The sequence below is a fragment of the Rhinolophus sinicus genome, chromosome 7, assembly GCF_057876585.1.
Source record: "Rhinolophus sinicus isolate RSI-liver-muscle chromosome 7, RSI-T2T, whole genome shotgun sequence".
Taxonomy (NCBI): domain Eukaryota; kingdom Metazoa; phylum Chordata; class Mammalia; order Chiroptera; family Rhinolophidae; genus Rhinolophus; species Rhinolophus sinicus.
The window spans coordinates 51408561-51426727 of NC_142507.1; the positions used below are offsets into that span (position 1 = coordinate 51408561).

Genomic DNA, 18167 nt, shown 5'->3' on the forward strand with positions numbered 1-18167 from the left:
AGCCCCAGATGCGGACTTCGGTTGGTTTTCTTTTATTCGATCACATAAATCAACCTGTTCCACAAGCTAGCTGGGATGGAGGAGAGCCAAGTGCGCTTCGCCGGGAAGAACTGCCTGGTTTTTAGAGGCTTAATGCCAGCCAGCAGGTAGAGAAGATTGAGGCGCTAGCTGAGCAGGTTAGTGGAGTTCTTGATCTAAGGGTAACCTGAAGTGTGCCTGGTTGGACTAAGTGGTTGTGGCAGGCGATCCAGTGTGATTTAGAGGAGACAAGGGAGGCCTCGTTCGTCGTGGTGACAAGGCTTTCAGGTGAGAATTGAACTCCAGCCACGTGTCTTGTGACTGGAAAAAAGAGCTGAGTAGGCTTCCAAAGCCCACCCCTTTGCCCTCCTTTTGTTGTTGTTAAACGTGAATGTAACTTTCAAGAAAAGGGTACTGTTTCCGCCCGGTTTCGAACCGGGGACCTTTCGCGTGTTAGGCGAACGTGATAACCACTACACTACGGAAACCTGGATGGGGAAGGGCACTAATGATATCCTCATGAAAACCGTAGGACGTGCTACAACGCCTCTAGCTATCAATTTTTTGAACTGAAAAGCGCCCCGGGAAGCACCGGTGATCCCTCAGACCAGGAGACTGCGGCTCCCGAGAGGCTCTTGCTTGGGGTTCCGCGCCTACCCCCCGAAGCGAGGACCCTGGCGCTGTCCCCCCACCCAAAAAAAAAAAAAAAAAGTTTGGCTTCGGGATCCCGCATCGAACGCGGGTTTCCATTCTTGAACTCAGCGCCGGGGTGCCCGAGTAGTCCCCACCGATGCCTCCGCTCCCGGCAGCTGCAGGAGCCGGCGGGTTGGGTGCGTCTGTGTCCATCCGCGCCGCCCAGCAGTGTGGACACCGCCCCTCTCGGGCTGGGGACACACGCCGCCCGGGCCCTTTTCACGGCGCCGGCGGTCAGTGCTCCTGGCTCTTGCCGATCGGCGGGTGCCTGGAATCTACCCAGGAACCGAAGGTCCCGCTCCCCCCCCCTTCCCTCCCCTCTGCTCCGACGCGCGGGACCTGCGCCCTCTTTCCACGCAAGCCCTTGCGCCTCTGCGCTTCTCCGGTGTCCTCCAGGCAAAAGGAATCCCAACACCAGCTTGGCAGTGTCCCCATCCCCCACCCCAGAGGTCTGGATCTCAGTTCTGCGAGGGGCCTTGTTCAGGTTCTGCAGACACAAAGGTGGACTTCTCCCCCCTCCTTAGATGCCAGGTGCCAGCGTTGCAGGGTCCCGCCTTCTAACTCCTGAAGAACCAGCACTAGCCAGGTAATGACCCTCCACGCAAAGTTTCAGTCCTAGTTCTGGGGGCCCCCTCTGATTGCCTGTGCTAACAGCAATAGCTAGGTAGTATCCTCAGAGCTCTCTCTGGGTTCCAGCTCCTTGGGACCTCTGGACCAAGTTTCCAGACTCTAGCAGCCCCAGCATATCCCCTTTGATTTTTCAGCTCTAGGTAAGGTAACTGCTTCCTGCTCTTTTTACCTGTTTTAACTTGATGTTTGTTTTTTGCATGTTAAGCATCCAATTATTGTTTAATCATTTCCACATGGTAAATGATCTGGTGTGGTTTCCCTTTTCCATCCAACTACTTACCTCCTTAGTAGCCAAAGCCTGGGCCAAAAGCTGTGTGCCTGGAGGATTGATCACGTGAGCTCTTCCCATTAGATTGTTTAGCTGTCTCCTATTTCTGTTATGCAGGAGAGGAAGAGTCATCCCCAGGAAACCTCCTTCACCCCATGATTTTCCAAGATAGCTATATCACTGGGTGAAAAAAGCCAAGCTATTTCTGCAGGAGACAGTAGTGATCCATGTTCTACTTTTAACAATTCAGTGTTACATGTGTGGTCAGTCTAGAAGTGACTATTAAATGGCACTGGGCAGGTAGAGATGCATGCCCACTCTGGGTCTGGGTGGTCCAGTGAGTACTCTAGGATCACTGTCCTTAAGTTGAGCTCTGAGGGCTCGGGCATCCAATCCTAAAGTTGAAGGACAAGACAGCGGCCCCTCTTTGGTGGTGGGTGAGAGCAGTGTTTCCATCTAGGCTGTCACAATCTGAGATTTGACAGGGTTTTCTCTTAATGCTCCATTTGCTGCTCTACAATGCCCACATCCTGGGTTTGGGGCAGTGGGTTTGGGGCAGTGGTTGGTCAGATTCCCACCACACCACCTGAATCCCCTTATTGCCCCCACCCCACCCGCTTCTGTAACACAGGAGCTTCCCCTGAGAAATACCCCAGTTGTAGTGGCAACTCTTAGAGTTGCTTAGCTAGTACTTCTCGCCAAGTAGGTCGCAGACCCCACCAGTAGTTCTCAAACCAACCCATCATGGATTTCCAAGGATTCCATCTTGTTTTCTGTGTTGCATTTAAGAGACAGTATGAAGAAGTCGCCATTGTCTTGTCTTGTTTTCATTGTAGCAAATGCTCCTAAAACTGTAGCTACAAAGGGCAAAAAGGTGGGCAGAAAGGTGCAAAAACCAGGACTGTGAGAGCAGAAGATGAGTTAGAAAAATAGAGAAAGGGGGTTGGAGCAGGGGCTGGGAAGCCTTTTATATAAAATGGCATCTCTTTCCAGATCCAAATGGCATTTTCTGCTGTCAAGTCCCGCACAAGAGCATGGGAATCTAAAGAGGAGTATTTCTCCCCTACCTAGGAAATCCAGAATTTGGATCCGGCGCTGACTTGCTTGCTTGTGCGGTGTACAGCCTGCTAGATGCCAGTTGTTCAACCCTGAGCTCCCACCGTCTCTGTCTTTGCCTGCAGCTGCTTCTGGAAGTAAGTGCAGAGGAGCAAAGTGACTCCCTTCAGGATGCGTTCCAGGCAGCATCTAAACATACATTCTTTTTGCTGCCCAGCTCTGCTTTCTTCCTTTCCCCATCCACGCTCCCACAGATGACAGGGACACCAGGCAACACACACTCCCTGCTTTGCTGACATGATCTCAGCATCCTACAGCCGAGTTTTGGGCTAGCCTTCTCTCTGTAACTGTTGGAGATTGTGAGTTGTCCCCCTTCAACTGGGTTCAGAAGGCCTGAATTATCCTTAACCCTGTCACTGTTGTCTATATAACAAATTTCTCAGCTGTAAAGTGGGGGTCATATGTGACTCCCTGTAGTCACACAACAGCCTAGTCAACTGTCCCCCCGTGTCTTTCCTTAAGGAAAGAAGAGTCTGTGAGACTGTGCCTTTCTGGGACTCTGTTCCATCCTTGTGTTTACACCTTATGTTTCTCTGTCTGGTCCCCAAAAGATGGTTTGCAGCCAAAGACGAGTAAGATATCTCACGGGAGATACAACCTAAGCCATGCTGAGTGGGGACCCCCAATGAGCTGTCTTAGAAAAATATGGGAAGGGGCCTTGCCTCCCCTGCCCCCGCCTGGGAAAAGCTGTTGCCAGCTCTGGCTTTTCCTGGCACCTGTTTGTGAGAGAAGTAATGAGGGCAACAAAGATCAGTTCTCTCCACTTGTCTCAACGGAGCTGTTACGATATGAAAGACTTGACCCTGAGAGGGTACATACCGTAGTTAAGACATCATGCGACCTTGTGCTTCGGCTGTTGACAGACAAAGGGTGATTGGAATAAACATTTTTCTGCTATGATGTATGAGTCTCACAGACCGTGTAAGAAACAATGTTACTTTCTTGTATTTGTATACCTATCAATAAAAACCTCCAGTTGGCCTTATTCTGGGCTCCAGTCCTCTGAGACTGAGGGACCCCTGGCCTTCGGAGAGATTTAACTGCATTAAGTCTCTGTTTCTTTCTTTCTTAAAAACTTAACCCAAGCCGCCCCTTCTCGCACCCTCACTGCCCGTGTTGCGCTGGACGCAACAACTCCCCTATTTCCTACCTTGAAGTGCTGAAAGTGTCCCCGACCTAATCTTGGATTTACAATGACAAACGGAAGGAACTGTCTTCTGAGATGAGACCAGCGCTGTTCCCTCACCTTACTCACTATGTGGAATCAGTCCTGCAACGGACTGATGATCCGTCTCTGTTACTCCTCTGGGGCCCCTGTGCTCCCGAGAAGCTCAGAGTGGCCCACGAGTTTCCTCATTTTCCTCCTCCATCTTCCTCAAGGCCTTGCTCAATGCCAATTTACCTAGAGCTTTCTTGCCTAAGGGCTTCTCACGCTGATCTCTAAAGTGGTATTTAATCTCAAGGCAAATTCAAGGTTGGTTAGAGTCACTCAGATGCGTAGCCCTCAGCACTCTGCTCCAAATGACAAACATGCTGTATCCATTTGTCATTGCTCTATAATATCCACTCTTGGAATATAACACAATTTATTTGCCCTTTCTACTATGGGTGGGCTCTCACGTAGATTCTAATTTTTGACCTTAACACACTATGTTAGTAAGAATATTCTAGTAAATGTCATCTGACAAAGATATGTATGATTTTTCATTGGGACCCCCTATTGCTTCTGTATCCTCCCGTGTAACTAGCTAGTATGGTGTTTTTTCCCATAGGCGTTCAAAAAAAATGATGATCTGAAAAAAATGATCTCCAAAAAATGATCTGAACTGACTTAGAATCCCATAATATCCTGGCTGACTAACTACTATTTGTTACAGAAATGAGTAGAAGAGAATGTTTTAGTTCATCTTGTTCCTGAGAGAGGCAAAGCGGTTAGATGTATGTAGCAGGAATCAACAAGCTTGGGTTTTAGCCCCAGTACGCTCTACCCTCCCATTGCATTTTTGAGACGTCACTTTACTTCTTTGTGCCTCAGTTTCTCCATCTGCAAAGTGAGGGTAAAATACCTACATTGCCTTTTTAGAAATATGGTCAGGATTGCAATTTATTTTAAATGTTGGGATGATTGGAGCAAAGCCTGTAAAGTACTGAACTTGTCAAAAAGAAGACAGATTATCCGTCATTACTTTGGTAATGATAAACTTACGAGGCCAACTCCACGTCCTCTGTGTTTCTGTAGGTGTGCCAGAGCGGATCCAGTGGCTTCTGATTTCACCCCTTTGTCGTGGGACCTTGGCAGTGTTGTTTGTTTTGTGCCAGCAGGGGGCATAGGTGTTAAGTAGCTGTTTCCTGAGAAGCTAAAATTTGCCTCAGGCTCAGAGTCACTGGTCAGTTACTGGTCTGGAACAGGTAATTCAGGTGTTGGAAGGAGCTAGAATGGGGATCAGGGCAGGTTATCCCCCAACATTGAATCTTTAAAACCACCCTGTACTTTATTGACAGTTCTGTCCAACATTTCGCATGTCGTTAGACAGCTGCTGGATACTGGACTAATTAAGATACCAAACCTTTTTGTAAAGCCATTTTCCTGAATTTCCACAACTTGTGGTCCACTATAGATCCAAATCAGATTGCTTAAGACAATTTGTGTAATAGACAAAATATTTTTTTATCTGATGCTGAAAAACAAAAGTTGCATCAAGGATGCAAATTTAACATAAAAAGAGGACTTTAGGAAGGGCCCAAATGGCTGCCTGGGTGCTTCCTGAAATCACTACTCTTGCAAGCACTTCATGTGACTACCTACCATGGAACTGACAAAAGGACTCAAATTATGAAAAAAATATTAGTAGGGTGATTGTTCTAAATTAGAACAACAGGTTTCTAATCAATGTTTAAACTGTCAATCACATAACTTGGTTAAAACCATTAAAATAACGGCAGGGTCTTCTCCCCCACCATCTGGACCATTTGAATATTTACAACTAGACTTTTTCAATTGTCTCCTTCTATGAGCTATTAATATGTACTGTAACAGTACGTCTATTTTTTAGATAGGTAGAAGCTTTCCCATGTTGGAAAGCTGATGCCACCACTGTAGCAAAGAAATTATTAGAAGATGGTTTTCCATTGTGGGGAATCCCAAATGAAATTTCAAGTGGTAGAGAGACTCACTTTACTGGACAGGTTATAAAACAATTAAACAAGCTTATTCAAATATTATGGCACTATCATCCTCTGTCTTTAGGAAAGGTTGTACATACCAGTGATATTCTAAAATTGGCAAAATTGACTGAAACCACAGGAATACCTTGGCCTAAGGCGTTATCCTTATTCCTTATGACAACGAGGTCAATGCCTCTTGTGAAACATAAGTTAGCACCTTCTGAAATCATCACTGGGCAACCCATGCCTTTGATGATAGAACTCTATCCTGCCCTTGTAAATGCTAATTTAACCCAATACTGTAACGCACTAATGCAATATGCAAAAGCTTATATCCAACAGATTGCGGAAGCTTTCAGAGACCCTCCACTTGGTGAAGTCTTTACACCCACGTTGCGTCCAGCGCAACACCGGCAGTGAGGGTGTGAGAAGGGGCGGCTTGGGTTAAGTTTTTAAGAAAGAAACAAACGGAGACTTAATGCAGTTAAATCTCTCTGAAGGCCAGGGGTCTCTCAGTCTCAGAGGACTGGAGCCCAGAATAAGGCCGACTGGAGGTTTTTATTGATAGGTATACAAATACAAGAAAGTAACATTGTTTCTTACACGGTCTGTGAGACTCATACATCATAGCAGAAAAGTGTTTATTTCAATCACCCTTTGTCTGTCAACAGCCGAAGCACAAGGTCGCATGATGTCTTAACTACGGTATGTACCCTCTCAGGGTCAAGTCTCTCATATTGTAGCAGCTCCGTTGAGACAAGTGGAGAGAACTGATCTTTGTTGCCCTCATTACTTCTCTCACAAACAGGTGCCAGGGAAAAGCCAGAGCTGGCAACAGCTTTTCCCAGGCGGGGGCAGGGGAGGCAAGGCCCCTTCCCATATTTTTCTAAGGCAGCTCATTGGGGGTCCCCACTCAGCATGGCTTAGGTTGTATCTCCTGTGAGATGTCTTACCCGTCTTTGGCTGCAAACCATCTTTTGGGGACCAGACAGAGAGACATAAGGTGTAAACACAAGGATGGAACAGAGTCCCAGAAAGGCACAGTCTCACAGACTCTTCTTTCCTTAAGGAAAGACACGGGGGGACAGTTGGCTAGGCTGTTGTGTGACTGCACACCCATATACTGGAACCTGGAGAGTGGGTGTTCTGGAAGAGATATCCATGAAAACAGCACTTGAACTTCAATGGAAAAGGACCTAGGAGGTTCTTTTAATTTCTCACACAGCAGTTAAATTATACGATATTGAACCTTGGGTCCATATCTATCAATTCAAGAGAATCCCTCCTCTCTGCCCCCAGACTCTTAGCCATGTCAACCTATGGCTGACTTAAAATTAAGGATTTCCAGGGGAAAATCTTCCCTTGAAGCAGACAATAACACAAGGTAGCCAGCTTACGCCCAAGGCCACGGAACAAGATTCTGCTGGGTCCTCTTTTTCTGGGACTTACTTTAATGGCAATTATTGTGATAGTTCTGCTGTACAACCTAACAGAATGCTCAAACTCACGTTCCTTTTTTTTTTCTCACCACAAGTTTATTCAACACTAAAATCGCTCCCAGTTTGCTGAGACCATTTTCTCTCCAAAGTTTATTCAAACACTAATAATCGCTCCAACTTTACTGAGATTGTTGATCGTGTGCCCCTGCCGTGGGACTTCCCCCCAACCAATCCAGTCTCGCCCCGTTTATATTGACTTTTAAAACATTCCTGATCAGACTATATTATGCAAAGACAGACACACAAGGTTGTTGTTTTTTTTTCCGTCACAAGCTCATTCAATACCAAATAACCGCTCCCACTTTACTGGGTTGACCACGTGCGCGACCAAATCCGCCTCTAAACTGGAATTCGGTTGCTGACCCAGCCCCGGCCTCGGCTTTTTGTCAGCACCAGGAGGCACAGCGCTCCGTCTGTAGGTGTGTCTCTGTCAGCTTCCCTTGGCATGAGTCTTGCAGGTCGCTCGCCCTCCAGACCTTCGGGCCTTGGCCTGCCCGTCTCAGGCCAGCTGCGGCGCAAAGTGGCCAGCACGATCTCCGGGGCAGGTGGAGGTAATCAGGGATATACTGGGTACCCTCGTTGGTAAGGTACCAGTAGAGATGTCTCCAGGCAAACTGTTCCTTCGCACAGCCTCGTGATTGAGAGACTGCGTGGCTTTCATGACGTGAAGATTAGGCGCATTCTTGTCTGCCAGCTCAGGGTGTTTGGGCCTGTGAACATCCCTCTTGGCCGCCACCACTCCCTCCTTAAGAAGGAGCTCATAAATGGCAATCCTGTTCTTGGGCAGTAACATCGTTACGACTTCTGCGTCCCCATCCGGAGCTGGAAAGGACTCATGTTCCTTTTTCTGTTAGGGATTTTCTTTATCTACTAAGGCCCACCATTCAATACATACCTTTCTTTACTAATCAAAATAGTTGCCCAGGAAGACTCTCAGTTGATATTAGAACCAGCTCCTATATATACATGCTTGGATGACAGGAAAATGGCTTTACAAAAACACTGGGCATCCATCTGTTGGCCGTTCAACTAATGCTTTTGGCCAATTTATCTAGTATTGGGAGGAAGCTTTGGTCTCTAAAGGATGGCCCATAATCACGATAAACTTCATTGCTGGCAGTCTGTCCCCATGTGCAGAAAACCTTTGTCAATAAAAAAACATCCAGCCTAAGAGAAAGCTTGCTAAGAGTCTATTTGAGCCAAACTGACGACAATTCCTGGGAAGCAAAGTCTCAACGGATTGAGAAAATGCTCCAGAAAATGGCCGTTTTGCAAGTTATTTTATACATTAGAATCAAAGGAGGAGGGTTACATGAAATCCATTGGTTGTAGATTAAGGGGTGGGGAAAAGCAAAGTGAGGGATGGAGGATCTCTGGGATTGGATAGAAAGCAAAATGGAGAGACACACACTTTTACATTGGTGGGTATGGGATTGTTAATAGCATTTTACAACATATCGAGATGGTATTTGGGGAACAAGGTCACAATGAGGGATTTTGTAGTTTCTTGCTCTGGTGTGCTGGGTTGTGCCTCCTGGGGGGTCCAGAAAAAGGGATTACTCTAACATTCCAAGGTTATGTTATCTCAGATGCAAAAAGACAACAGACAGGCTCACTTAAGGTAAAGATTGACCTTTGTCAAGGAAGCTACAGGCCAAGGATGTGACTTCCCGCCATGGCCCACCTTAGTTAGGAATTTTTATGTTCACACCATCCTATGTGGTTATTTTCAGTCTCCTGAGCTTGTCAGGTTTAACATGTGGCCCTTTTTCCGTCCACACCTTAATGCTACTGGACCTGACATAGGTTGTATTGTGGACATGTTGCTAGTGGGGGAGGAGACTATGTATGTGTGGAATGGGGGTGTACAGGGAACTCCTTGTATTTTCCAGTCAATTTTGCTTTGAACTTAAAACTTCTCCAAAGTAAAGTCTGTTTTTTAAAAAGAATAATCACAAGAATATACATTTTCAAAATGTATTTGACAAAGCATATATAGGCTTTATGAAATTGAGAGCCCAGGATTCTACTATTTCCCCGAAGGCTATTGTGCAACTTTGATGGGGTGATTGACTGTGTTTTTGGGCCTGCATGTTCTCAGTTCTGAAATGAGGAAGTGAAACTGACTGACTAAGGTTTTTCTAGCTCTGACGTTATTGTCTGGGTCAGGGAAATGTAAGTGGTACAAATGGACAGTGACCCAATAATGGAGCATGAGCAGTTTTAATCACCTCCAAAGCTGTGCCCCAATGACTAAGCAAGTTAGTGACCATTTAGTATTTCAGTAACTGGTGCTCATCATAATGGATAATGGATTAACCCCATATTATTAACCCCATAATAGGTAAATGCATAATGGATTAACCCCATATTATTTGAATATCTTTGAAGAGTTATAGGAAAACTGCCATAAAAGGTAGTTTGAGAACTCTAGCCAACAGGCCATTATTTGGAAATTTTGTAAGCTTATTTTAAAAAACGAGCTTATCAAAAATGCCCTTCCAGAAACCGGGGACATGTGCTTCTGCAGAGAATGGAGTGGAGATAAAGGAGCCTCTGTATAAATCTACCTCCTCTGGCACTGGGATGGGTCAGCATTCACCAGGCTAACATCTGAGGTAACAGGAGAGTCTTACGTGCTCCCAGCAATGCAGAAAAGACATCACTCACATGACTGGAGATTTCCAAGAAATTTCAAGCACTCATGTGCTTGCAAGATCATATGTTTGCTGAATACATATGTTGTTAGAATAACACCAAATTACTCTGAATAATATAATTAATAATGAAAATACTATAGACTTTTCTCTAAGGAATTTGCAGAAAGGTCTTAAGAGAAAGCCCTGCAGTTAAGGTACAGAGCCCGGATGCAGACACTGAAAACTGCTCTGTTGGCAATGGCTTAATTCTGACAGTGGAAGTCTCTGAACAAAGAGTCTCTTACTCTTACTCTGCTGAGGGACACAGAGGAGAATCCCGCTTCCTCAGGCAGAGTCGTCTGCTCAGTCACTTCCTTCTCAGCAGGTCCCTTCTTTTCTAAGGGCTGATGCATCCCAGCCTTCAGTTGGAGCATTGTCTCACGAAGAACCCTGTTACTGCCTCCTTTAAAAGGAAAGATGGAAAAGAAATGTGTCTGGGCCTCCACAATAGCCAGACTTTTTTCCAAGGATACACAGAAGTATCAAAACAAAATTATGGTTTAAAGAAGTTGGATTATAAAGAGGCCATAGAGGCATGAAAATCACAAGAGCAGAACCTCCAAGGAGGTAAAGAATGAAGCGTATAATACACTCCCTTGACGAGTTCCTCCTCAGCCATGAGGACCCTGGTGACCCACTGGGTTGACGGAAAGGGCAAATAGGGAGAGGTCCTGCTATGAGGAGGAAGAGGTGGGTCCAGAGTGTTTTAGAAGAAAAAAACAAGCAAACAATGCTGAAAACGAATGGGCTTTATACTGGGCTAAGGGATGAGTATTTTTGATACTTACAGTTAAAGTTCCCTGCGAGTGTCCCTTCGGAATTCAGAAAACCTTTTTATCACCCACAAGTTTTGAGAGTCATGAAGACAGAAACAAAGCATTAGATGGCAAAGCTCAAATCCCAAGTCACTGACACATGAACAATAGGGCCATGGGAATGACTCAAGGTGCCAGGTCTCCAGCCATAATCAGAATTAGAATGTAGAGGTAGCTACAGAACCCGAGGAAACTCAGCCTTCTGATTACTGGCCACACCCGACACAAGGCTGCCAGTTTCTCCCTGGACAGCTCTATCAATGGAGAGACCACCTCTTTCACCAGCCGGTTTTCATATCTGTGTACCCTTTCGCTCATAGTACCAACCAATCAATTTCTAGAGAAACTTTTAAGCATATTCTCCTTGTTCAACCTTGCTTTTACTGGAAAAATATCAAAACGATATTTTCTCAACACTTATTTTCTTGAAGACAATTTCCAATCGAAACAATTCTCGTGTTTGTTTTCCTAAATGAATTATTAAAAGCATCTATAGTGATTTGCACTGTTCCCCTGTGGGAACTCTCCAGATTTTGACCCCTCCGTCCTTTTTCAAGAATATAGTGATCAAACGCTGGAGTATAATGCTGTAAGTCTGACTAATAAATTTAGCATAATGATGTTTTACTTTTTCATCCCATAATAATGAATGTATGCCAATGCAATGTTGGATTTCTTTCTCTCACAATAGGGAAACCTGTAGGGGTTTCATTTAACATGAAGTCAATTTTAACCTTCCAAACTCCCACCCTCACCGAACTTCACTACTTGTAGTTGATAGTTTGTGCATTGCTTAAAAAACAAAAAAATCTCTATAAACGTTACATGCTGTTAATGACTATTTTGATTTTCATTCTGTTACTTTCCACTTTGTTAAAGTCCTTAAAATATTTTGTTCATATCCTTGAATATGAGTAATGGATACTTAATGTGGGGCTGATTCGTAAATTTAACAGATTTGTTTATTCTTTCATTGAGGTCTTAATAGAAGTGAAGTTTGGCTGCTTATCTGGAAAGATCTTTATTTCATCTTTACTTTGAAAGATATTTTGTCAGGGATTAAGTTGTCAATTAAAAATTGTAGTATTTTAGCCCTTTAATAGTCAATGTGAATTTTTTCCTTCTGGATGTTTGTATGACTTTTCGTTTGCCTTTGATTTTCAGCAATTTTACAATCATGTCTCTAGATTCAGTACTCTCGTTTTTAACCTGTTTGGAGTTGATAGAATTTTTTGTACATTTGCCTTAAAGCTCATCGGTTATTTTTTTTTAATTGGCCATTATATTTTACAAAATTGCTTTTAATCCAATTTCCATCTCCTACGTGAGACTTTGAATACATGTATGTTAGCCCTTTATAACATGACCTATACTTTTTCTACTCTCCTGTCTGAATCTCCCTTCCTTTTAGCTCTCTATACATCAACTAGATACTTTATTTTTCAATTTCTAATTCCTCTTCTACTGGGTCCAAACAGCTATAAAACCATATACATTGTTTTTTAAAATGAGTTAAATAGTTCAGTTCTGGAATTTCCACTTTATTTTTAATTTTTAAAATTTTTTTAAATTAAAATTTCATTTTATTTTTGAATTGCTAATCTCTGGTGTAAGTTTTCATCTTGTCATCATCTATGGCCTTGACTACCTGAAACATATTTTAGTGTTCCTATCTGATAACTGCAATAACTGAATCATGTGAGTCCGTTTCCACTGTTTACTTCTCACCACACCCCCCCCCCCCCGCCCCGTTCTGTTTTTATTCCCCTTTGTCATTGTGTTTCTATTTTATAATTGCTCTTAACTCAACTTCAATTTCACCATTTCATATTTTGTTGTGCGTAGTCTTTTCTCAATACCATGAATAGATTCTTGATCTCGGATCCTGTTTTATTTACATTTCCATTGTGTTACTTTTTATAGTTTTTCATTGCTCTGTTGAAATTGTTCACTTGATCACATGTGTTGTCTATTTTTTATTTGCTAGGTCATTTTACATAGTTCTTACATTTATTTTCAAGTCCTTTTCTAATGTCCAAGTCCAGCATCTGGGCCACCTGGGGTTGTGATCTGAGCATTAGAGAGACTCTGGACATTAAAAAAAAAAAATGTATTTCAGCATAACAAACAGCTTTTTTGAACCATAGAGATATATTTCTCTTTTATAGCCTGGCTTTTAGTTTTTTGGTTTATAGCAGAATTCTCTTTGCTCTTCAGTTCTGCTGAGAGCTTTCTGTACTCTGCTCGCTTCATCCTGCTGCCCTCCTGCATTTTTTTTTTAAAGGATCCAGGGTGTATAAATGTAAACTCACATTTTCATTTACAAAGTTAACCATGAGATTTATAAATGTGTGTATACGTTTGTATGTAATGTGTGTATATTAATTGATAATATTAAAAAATAATTCAGAGGCAATTATCCGTACACAATTCACTCTTGTATATAAGAAAGAATTGTTGATCTTCAAACAAAGCTCCCTCCAAAAAAAATTATATTAAAACAAAATAGGTGAGGGGGAGAAAAGAAAACATAATGAGAGAATGGTAAAGATATCTCTTCTCTCTCTCTCTCTCTCTCTCTCTCTCTCTCTCATAAACTGATATTCTGGGATCTCTAAAAGGAAAGTCTGAACAGTCTACCCTGGGAGCAATTTCATTGGGTCATGGGGGAAACCAATTTCAGTGATTTTGGGGTTTTCTGGATAGCACTGAAAGTTTAGCTAGAGACTGTACATGATGAGTTATTTCTGCAAGTGTCCATCTGTTGGAACCCTTAAACCAAGTTTGTACCATTTTCCTCTTCAGAATTTTTAACTTGCCAGCGTTTGGTCAAAATTCTGCTTCTAATGGAGACAGTTTGACCATTAGATCAGTCTCTTGTTGATACATAATAATCATTTGGATGTTACCATAGAATAATGGCTCTGTACCAACATTTAAACACATGAACGTGAGTGGAAGAAGGCAAAAAAAGTGTGAGTATGATCACAAATATTATAAGAAATTTGGAATCTCCTTCATACCCATTTTTCTAGTCAGACCGGGCCCGAACATGAGTATAGGGCCCAAAAATCAGTTTGTTTAATCTTAACTAACATTGTGAACTTTTTAACTGATAGATTGATCAATTTTTTAAGTCTTTACTTCAAAAAGGTAAAATAGCTTTTGTATAGCTGGCCAGTGTACAGGAAAGGACATTTTCACTATTCTGGACTATTCCAGGTAACACATTTATGCTAATCTGTGGAGTATCCGAAGCTTGATGTTTTGTTATTTGGACCAAAGTCAGTGACAAGTTATGGCTTGCATGTTTTAGTTTAAGAGCAATAAGCCAGAGAAGAAATCCTCCGACACTCCAAACTGGACTTCTTCATAGCGTGTGTATGTGCGCGCACGTGTGTGTGCACGTGCTTGGGGCTTGTTGAGATTCTTGGATCTATAAATTTATAGTTTCCATCAAATTTGGAAAATTTTTGGCCATTATTTCTTCAAATATATTTTCCATCCACAACCCACCCTCTTTTTTTTTCAGGGACTCTAATTACACATTAGGATACTAGAAGTTGTCTCCTACTTCACTGGTCCTGTTTTCATTTTCTTTCTCATTCTGTTTCATTTTGGATAGGTTCTAATGCTATGATGTTTTTATGTTCACTAATCTTTTCTTCTACAATATCTAATCTGCTCTTAATCCCATCCAATGTATCAGTTTTCATCTCCAGAAGTCAGATCTTGGTCTTTTTATGTCTTTCATGACTCACCTTAGCTGAGATATGACTCTTCACATTATTCTGTCACATGCCTGATGAAGTAAGATGTTCTTCTTTCTGGCTGTTGGGAACTGACGCTATTTCCAGTGCAGTGTGCGGACTGAGTGTTATTTCATTTAATCCTTTGAAATGGTTCTTTCCCAGGTCTGATTTGTCTCATACTCATAACTGATCACTGCTCTGCTGTATGCTTGAGGGGAATTCCCTGCAGATCTCAGAAATTCTCTCTCTGAACAGCTTTCTCCTTTTCCTAGCCACCTTGGTCTCTCCAGACTCTCATCTCCATCTTCTCAACTTAGGGACTCGGCTAGGCTGTGCCTCAGTTGCCCCTTCCTGCACCACAGCCTGGAGACCCTCTCAACGCAGTGAGCTGGGCTCATACCTTTTCTTTCCCATCCCTCAGGGATGGCTGTGCTTTGTTACCTAATGACCACTGTTTTGAAAACCACTATTTAATGTATTTTTTTCATTTTGTTGTCATTTCAGGTGAGAAAAATAAATCCAATCTCTGCTACTCCATCTTGGCTAGAAATCTGCTGTGTGATTAATAATATTTTAGTTCTTCATTTGAGTGGTGTGTTCATAAGTGTTCATTTGCTTATTGTGCCTCATAGCCATATACACATTCTTTCATTTCTATGAAATATTGCATAACTTTTTTTTCTTTAAGATCTAATTGGCTTTATTTAGTGGTTCATGAATGGGCAGCATCCTATTTGGCAGCTAGAAAGGTACTCCCGCATAAATTTTTTAAAGTCCTGAAAAGAAAGATTTTTTTCTCCCCGGGGATAGAACAAGGGCAAAAGAAGTAGGAAGAGTTTGTGGCAACCTCCTACCCTCCCTACCTTCCTGACGCCTCTACTCCTTCTATTCACAAGCCCCCATCTTGATCAACTTTCTCTTATTCCCCATGTCACTGAGCGTGTTTTCCTGACTCACCAAGATGGTTGAGGGAATTGATGCTACCTTGGGGGACAGGAAAGAGCAGGAGTTTTCATACCCTAGGATCCCACAAACCACTTATAATACTAGGTGAGGGCCTTTCCGAATAGTGTTGACTCACACTACCAGTGAAAATTTAGGGGAGGGGTTCATGGGAAGAGTTCATGTTCCAGATAATAGCTATTTTTAGAAACACAAGCTACGTAAACGTTTGAACCCTTCTCACCTTCCCCTCTAGCCTTTTCAATCTGGCCGGAACCCTTTGCTGCTGTGGGGCTGGAACAAAATCAAAATGCAGTGATTTGCTATCTTGGGAATGATGGAAAATGTGTATAAAAGCAGACATTTATAATGATTTGATCAAAAAAAGTTTAGGAAGAAATCTCAAGGGCACACAGGAAAATTAGACAAAGGACTTGATGAATCTGTTCATGATGACAGAAAAGGTGGGGTTAGGGGAAAAGGAAATGGACAAGGGCATCCCAAATTGAAACAATCTATAAAAGACAAATTGTAACACCACCGAAAAATTAACTGTAAAGACTAGATGATAAAAACAGAAAGTTATAGACGAAGACAAAATTTTTAAAAGTTGATGGAATCACTTTGAGGATGCAGGAACCAAGGAAAGATTTGATAGATCAAGTAGTAAGAATAAGAATAAAAAATAAGAACCAGAAAGATGGCATTGGGAGAAAGACTTACCTGGCTATTGCTGGCTTAGAAGATGGAAGGAAGTCATGACCTACGGAATGTGGGTGGCTTCTAGAAGCTGGAAAAGGCAAGACATGGATTCTCCTTAGAGCCTCCAGAAGGGAATCCAGTCCTGCCGACACTTTGTTTTTAGCCCAGAGAAATCTATTGCACACTTCTGACCTACAGAACTGTAAAATAATAAATTTGTGTTGTGTTAAGTCAGTTTTTAAAAATAAAAAAATAAGTTGAATTTCTAATGGAAACATGAAATTGAACAAGTGGGGGACTTTTTATAATGAATGGTAGTTGAAGAAAAACATCAGGTAAAGTTTATCTGAATCTCCTGAAAAACACTTCCAGTATTAGCAGGTATATAAAGGTAATATATTTCAGCTGTTCAAGAGATGCTCTACCTCATACAAAACATATTAAGCAAAACTGTGCAGTAGGAAATTACTCAATACAATAACTTGCATAACTTTAGTTGACACGTTTCAAAGGTTCCTAAAATATGTGGTTGTTAAAGAAGGGATGAGTAGTGAATAAAGGATTGTTGACTGATTTTTCCTTTTTTTTTTTTGCCATAAAAGGGAGAAAAAGATTAGAGAAAAAAAGATGAATGAGAAGATAAAACTAAACATAATCACAATAGAAAAGTGATAATCAAGAGGAAAAACAACTGACTGTCTTAGAAAGCAGAATAGGTAGTTAAAAGAAAATAAGAGTATAGAAATGCTAGAGAAATACCCAGAGGAGACAGAGAATGAGAGAGGTAGAAAGACTGAAAGTGGGCAGATCCAGAGGAGAACAACCTTGTTTCCCTGAAAATAAGACCTAGCCAGACCATCAGCTCTAATGTGTCTTCTGGAGCAAAAATTAATATAAGACCCAGTCTTATTTTAATATAAGATCGCATATAATAAATATAATGTAATATAATATAGTACTGGGTCTTATATTAATTTTTGCTCCAAAAGACGCATTAGAACTGATGGTTTGGCTAGGTCTTATTTTTGGGGAAGCAGAATAGTTTTAGGAGAGAAAAAAAGTGAAATGAGAAGAAAAATGAAAATGGGTGAATACAAAAGACAGTAGGGGAAAATATAAATATACTCGTATATAAGGTTGATATTCCTAAGCAATTATTATGGAAACAAATCAATGTTTTTATGATTCCTTTTCTATTGGAGGTAACGGGTTTATGTGGTTAAAAAGCACAAGGATATAACTCCTCAAAATGATCATCATCCTTTTATAATTACTTTGACATATTAATTATTTAGTCATTTATTAACCATATAGAGCAGACCAATCAGTGAATGTAAGAAAGGACAAAATCAGCCCCCTGTGTGTTGTGTAGCACTGTAGTTTTGCACCTCCCTTTCTAGCTCTCTGATTTTCACTTTTAATGAATACAAAAAATAAAATTTTGGTCTTTATGAGATTTACATTATCTTACCTTTTAAAAAATATATCAAGTAATTGTTCACAAATTATTTTCTGTTGTGAGAAGAGAACAATTATAGTTAAAATAGGCAAACAAGACTTTGCATCTACCTTTGAGAAAAGTGTATGTGTGAAGTGATTTTAAATCTATGAATCCTATGAGTATGATGGTATTGTAAAATATCATCAATATATGGAAATATAAATGTCACATATAGATGTAAATTCTAAGGGTCCTTAATGAGCATCATGATTTTCACTGGCCATTAGTACTGGAGACTCGTCTGCCTTAGTTACCATGTTTGTTCCACGACCTCCTAGTTCTTTTTACATGGATTCAATCTTACATCGCTGGCTATTTCCTCAACATTTGGAAACTTATCAGAGAAAAAAGATTTCCTTCCAGGTCA

The 18167-nt window shown here is 41.8% G+C and overlaps 1 non-coding gene across 1 annotated transcript; it reads right to left on the reverse strand.

Annotated features, from left to right (window-relative positions):
* Nucleotides 1–433: 433 nt before the first annotated feature.
* Nucleotides 434–506, reverse strand: TRNAV-AAC (transfer RNA valine (anticodon AAC)). The gene has a single exon. It is a non-coding gene; the product is annotated as a tRNA-Val (tRNA).
* Between the last annotated feature and the right edge of the window lie 17661 nt (nt 507–18167).